The 6,123-nt window shown below is 47.4% G+C and overlaps 1 protein-coding gene across 5 annotated transcripts in view; it reads right to left on the reverse strand.

Annotated features, from left to right (window-relative positions):
* LYPD6 (LY6/PLAUR domain containing 6) overlaps positions 1-5,325 on the reverse strand; it is a 114,638-nt gene extending 109,313 nt beyond the window's left edge. For 2 of the 5 annotated variants that reach the window (XM_036420565.2, XM_036420564.2), the window contains exon 1: positions 5,153-5,307. The gene's annotated coding sequence lies outside the window, so the exon portion shown is untranslated. Of the gene's footprint in view, positions 1-5,152 lie in introns of all 5 variants that reach the window. The other 3 variants (XM_036420567.2, XM_036420566.2, XM_036420563.2) reach the window with 3 other exon arrangements.
* Positions 5,326-6,123: the final 798 nt, after the last annotated feature.

Below are 6,123 nucleotides of genomic sequence, written 5' to 3' on the forward strand. Positions count from 1 at the left end.
CACATAATACCTAGAGATAGTCACTGTTAATTTGTAAACATTTCTTTCTATATAGATGAACTGATAAGTAGAGATCAATTACTCATCTTTAAAATGGTATCACTCTATCGTCAGTTGGCCGGTTAGCTCAGTTGGTTAGAGCGTGGTGCTGATAAAATGGTATCACTCTAGTAAAGAATTTTATATCCTACTCTTTTCTTAATATTGACTTTAACTTGCAGACACACTTTTATTTAGAGAACTGAGAGAATGTTATCCAGCCATGTTGACTGCTGATGGAAATAGAATTTAAAACCATCTCCTACAAATGTGCTTGACATTGCTTTTCCCAAGTATACTTATCTTCAATCTTCCATTTTGACTTTAATTTCCTTCCCTTTTGGGTTGTCTTTTAAGTTATACATGTGGTTCAACTTTATCAGCCTTGTTTTCACTTACGAATAAGACCTGCACAGCCCTATTTGGTTTGGCTCAGTAGACAGAGCATCCACCTGCGGACTCAAGGGTCCCAGGTTCGATTTCAGTCAAGGGCATATACCTTGGTTTGGGGCACATCCCCAGTAGTGGGTGTGCAGGAGGCAGCTGATCAATGTTTCTCTCTCATCTCATTGATGTTTCTCTCTATTTCTCTTCCTTCCTCTCTGTAAAAATTAATAAAATATATTAAAAATAAGAACTGCACACTTTCTGTAAACTTTTATAAAATTATATGAAAAGCATTCCCAAACTACTTCCTGGAAGAGTCTATTTGTCCACTTTGAAAGTGTCTATTTATTTCCAGTCTTTCTCTGCCAAACAAAAAGATCATTAACAGGGTAAGAACTGGATTTGAAACCAGGTCAAGCTTTTGGAAAGTTAAAAAATATCACATTTTTTTTGTAGCCTCTAACATATTTCCTTCTTTAACTGTAATACATCATTTCCCTTTTCTACAAAATAAGTGGTATTTGCTGTAACGTATGTTGCTTTGAATACTGATCTCCAAACTGTCCACAGGGAGGCGGATTTGGTTTGATGGTTCCAGTTCCTCCCTGAAAGGCTTACCTAAAGGGAGCCCCCAAGGATGCCAGCCAATGCCCCAGAGAGCTGTCACCTACATAACACTAAGTATCTTCAACACACTCGGGTGGTTGTCATCTAGTCGTGGTGATTTATCTGCTTCGAGTCTGTTGATTAGGTCTGGAAGATCCTGAGCATTTGCCATTTCTTCATCTATTACCTCCAGGGTGTTTATTGCATGAGAAAGTCTGGGTGTAGAGCCATTCCTCAGCAAAATCAGAAGCTCAGAATTCATTTACACTGTATATTCTTTTTATCTCTGAGTATATGTTTGGTTCGATGTAAGCCAAGTGTTTATGCAATGCTCATTTCACAGTATTTAAGAGTTTGTCTATGTATTCCTAGTACCTAGAGCGATGCTGGCATACAGTAGGTGCTCACTAAATATTGCTGCATGGAGAAATTGGAAATCTGTATGAGTTACGTGACATTATCGCCCACTCTTTACACATAAGGAAACTGAAGCACAGAGAGGTTCAATCACTTTCTGAAGTCCCATGGTTAGTGTATGTGACCCCAGGACTTGGCCCAAGCACACATACTAAATCAGAACTTACTACTAGTCAACTCAACACCCACCAATTTTAATGCAAACAAAGTTAATTCTAATCATCTTAACAAATAATACTCAATGTCAATAATAAATACTGTGAGCAATTATTTTCTAAGGAAAGAAGTGCAAGAGATGAGTTTTGAACAAATACAGTACCCCTCCCCCACACCCGCAGTTTCACTTTTCTCAGTTTCAGTTACCCATGGTCAAACACAGTTTGAAAATATCAAATAGGACATCCCATAAATAAACATTTCATAAGTTTTAAATTGTATGCCATCCTGAATAGCGTGATGAAAACTCTCACAGTCCTGCTCTGTCCCTCCCAGGACATGAATCATCCCTTTGTCCAGTGTATACACACTGTATATACTCCCAGCCTATTAGTCACTTAGTGGTTTCCTCCATTATCAGATCAATTGACCGCTTTGATACATGTATTCAGGTAACCCTTATTTTGCATAATAATGGTTCCAAAGTCATTCACATAACTTTTTTTTTTTAAGAAACACTTTTATTTTTTTAAATATATTTTATTGATTTTTTACAGAGAGGAAGGGAGAGAGATAGAGAGCTAGAAACGTCGATGAGAGAGAAACATCGACCAGCTGCCTCTTGCACATCCCCTAACGGGGATGTGCCCACAACCAATGTACATGCCCTTGACTGGAATCGAACCTGGGACCTTTCAGTCCACAGACCGACACTCTACCACTGAGCCAAACCGGTTTCAGCCATTCACATAACTTTTAATATAGTATTGTGATAATTGTTCTATTTTATTATTAGTTATTGTTGTTAATCTTTTACTATGCCTAATATCTATATCATAGGAATGTATTTCAGAAAAAAACATAGTGTACACTGGGTTCAGTACTGGCCATGGTTTCAGGCATCTATCCACTGGGGGCCCTGGATCATACCCCCTGCAGATAAGGGGGAACTACTGTAATTGGAGGGACATCTGTAGGCTCCATGCCACCTATACAAGTAAAAACATGCTGCTCTTTAATCAATGTTTTCTGTTGCATTTGTACACTAGGTAACGAGGATTTCAGGACTTTTAATAAGTGGGTGTGGTGTGTGTATGTTTTTTTATCCCCAGAGCAGTTCTGGGTTTATTTAAGTAATCTGTTTTGTCAATTCTTTTTAAAATAAGAGTGGCCCTAATAAAAATAAGCATTTGCTAAGGCTTCATTATAATTGTCAATAGAGTTCATGAGTAATCTGCTTATAAAGTGGAAGACTTACATGTTTCTCAGACTTCTCTGCCTCTGCTAGTCACCTGATTTCCTGAAATGCTGCCGTTAATACAACATTCTTTAGGGTTTTGATTAATTATATATTTAACAACTCATTGATGAAAATAATATACTCCTTTGACAAGGGTAGTTCCTTAAAACCATTATTAGTTTTCTCCGTAAGTCTTTATTAGCTCACACCTTAATGGGAATGGCACAAAATGGTCCTGAAGCCATGTGTTAAGTAATAAAAAGTGGTGCAGAAATTAGAAGTAGAAAGACACTAACGATGTAGCCCAGCCTAACGGAAGGAAGGGAAGGAGTGAAGAGGAAAGGAGAGAAGAAATTGGGGGGGGGGGGGGGGGTTTACAACAGGTGACTGCAACTCTGCTAATCACCTTGGAAAAGTCACTTAATATCTGAGAGCCTCAGTTGCTCCACCTGTAAAATGGGGTTGATAAAACATGATTTCTTAAGACACTCTAGTAGTAGATCTCAGTATACCATGTAAATTGTACAGCATAATGCAACTATATATAGTATGGTGTTTTGCTTAAGATTATCTGCTTGTAATCAGCTCATTTATGCATTCTGTGACATAAACATTCATTTTACAAAGACTGTCAACAGCTTTAAAATATAGCCCTATGAATCTTACCTACATTTCTTGTCTGGAAGCATTTCCCATATGTTTATAACCCAAAGAACCAATTCACAAATTTAACAGCTTTGTGTGCATGCAAGCTCAGAAAGCTTACTGTGTGCTCTATATCCCAAAGTTCTATAAAAACCCCTGTTTAAACAAGAAAGCCTCTTTTAAGTCCTGTTTCAATCTGGTGCCTTTGGTCAAGGTGGAAACTAAAATTGAAAACAGATAGATGTTTTACATTTAAATGGGTTTAACATAAATGTGCATTGAGCTATTTCATGGACGATTGCACAAATATCTTTTGCAAACTTGGTACACATGAGCACATATACAGTAACTATTAATGTCTTCTAGAGGAACAAGGTGCAGATCCAAAAATTTAAGCACCTACACCTCGAGTCCTTTCACTCGAAAGAAAATGTAATGGCTTTAAGGGAATTGCTCTAATAATATCATGGCATCTGCAATGGCTGGCCAGAGCGGGGCAAAACCGAGCATATGTCACAGTAAGTCAATTTAACAAGAAATAAGCTTGCCCCTGGAGAATCTGAACTCCCTCGCCTCCCACAAAGAAAATTGAATTTTGGAGGTCACACCTTGGGTAGGTTACCAGAGGGAGAAGCTTAGCTTTCTTTCTGTCCTATGCTTACGGAGGTCAATGCTATTCTACCAACCAATCTCTATCAAAGATCTGCTCTCCTCACCCCCCACCCTCCCCCATCACCAAAAAAAAAAAAAAGAAAGACAGAAAGAAAGAAAGAAGTCCTTTAGTCCCCGAGGAAATGAAAAATGATTGTGATACTTAAGGTGCCAGGGGCCAGACTGAATAATCAGGTTCAAACACCAAGTTTTGAATCGCGAAGTGAGGAGCATCGTGGATACTGGGGGTTGGAGAGTGGGAGGAGGAGAGGAGAGCTGGTGAGACTGGCGGGAGTCAGAGCGAGTCAGAAACACCATCAGAGAGAGGGCTTTAGGCTAACATGGACTGTTTCGCCCAATGGAAAGCAACCGAACTGCTGTTCGGGAAGAGAAAAGCAAGTCGCCAAGTCAAGCCCAGGAGCAGCCCTGGCTGATGGGGTGGACTGCACCTCGCGGAGTCGCCTGGGTGGGTGGCCCGAGGGCCAGGCCAGTCCTAGAGATGACTGGAGGCGCCCTGGCTCACAGCACCTTGGGCAGAGGCTCTGGGGGGGGTTCGGCCAGGCCACGGCCGCCGCCCCCACACCCCTACCCCGCCAGCCCCGTAGCAACATGTGGGGCGCTGCCACCCGGCCGCCCGGGAACTCCCTCCGGCTGGAGTTCCTGGAAGACACACGCTCGGCCCAGGGAAGGGGCTGGATGACTCTAGGGAAGGTTTCTCCAGGCGGCATTGAACTTGGTAGCTCCTGACATTCCCATCCCAGCCCCAGCCCTGCGCACCGGCGCGCGCACACGCCCCTCCGGACCGTCCAAGCTGCGCGCCGTGCCAGCGGCTCCCTCCCGGGCAGATGCCGGGGCGGGAGGCAGCGGCGAGGACCCCGGCTGCGCGGGTCCCGGGCGGCGGTCTCAGCCCCGGGCGGCTTCGGGGACCAGCCCGCTCCCCCTCGGCCCCGGCTCCGCTGGCACCAGCCCCGTGTCCCTTTGTGCCCTCCCGGGAAGCCCGCCTCCACTCACCGGAGCTGCGTGCGGAGTCCGGCCGCCAGCGGCAGCCCGCCGCCCCATCCCACGATCACTGCGGCGCCCGCGGAGTGTGCAATGCGGAGCCCCGCCAGCGCGCGGCCGGAGCCGGGAGTGCGGGAGGGAGGCGGGGAGCAGGGAGGAGGGAGGAGGGAGCAGAGAGCAAGGAGGAGGGAGAGAGACCGCAGCGGGGAGGGAAAGGGCGGGGGGCGGCGAGGGGCGCGCGCGCCACTCCCACTCGCGCCCGGCCCTCGCCGCCGCCCCCCCGCCGCCGGCCAGCCCGGCCCCACGGGCCGAAGGACCAATCAGCGCGCGCGGGGGGAGCCGAGCCCTCCGCGGGGGCCGCTCATTGGCCCGGCGCGCGGGGCCCGACTCCGGGATTGTCCGCCCCCGGGGCCCCAAGTCTGCAAACTCCCGCCCGCGGGACCGGCCAGCCGGACACCCGTGGGGCCCCGGCTCCGCGCTCCGGCCGGCGGGGTGAGCGAGCCGAGGGCGGCGGGCGGAACCCGGAGGCCTGGAGACCTGCCCGCGCATCCCGTTCCCAGGCGCGTTCCAAGCGAACAGTGTTTGCTCAGGTTGCAGCGATTCCTTCCTGCGAGCGAGCCCCGCGCTGCCGGTCGCACCCGGGCTGGCAGGGGAGGGAGTGATGGGAAGCCTGGTCGTGGGAAAGGGCCCAGCAAAACTGACTCCCCGCCGCCCCCTGGGCTGCACGAAACCCATAGCAATGAAGCATGGGGCTGAATGGCAAATGGAGCTCCGCAACGGGTCAGACCTAGACCATTTTGAGGTTTGCAATAGCTGACTCCTGCTGGGCGAACAATGAAGGGGGATGAGGGTGTGCGAGGCATGTCTTCGTAAGGAAGTGGGAGTCGGTTATGGGTTTTGATGGACGTAATTCTCCCGCCCTCTGCCATACCCTTTGCCCAAGTAAAGCCCGCTCCTCCTCCCAGCCTCTCATGTGGCATTGA

The sequence above is a fragment of the Pipistrellus kuhlii genome, unplaced genomic scaffold, assembly GCF_014108245.1.
Source record: "Pipistrellus kuhlii isolate mPipKuh1 unplaced genomic scaffold, mPipKuh1.p scaffold_m20_p_7, whole genome shotgun sequence".
In the NCBI taxonomy this organism is placed as follows: domain Eukaryota; kingdom Metazoa; phylum Chordata; class Mammalia; order Chiroptera; family Vespertilionidae; genus Pipistrellus; species Pipistrellus kuhlii.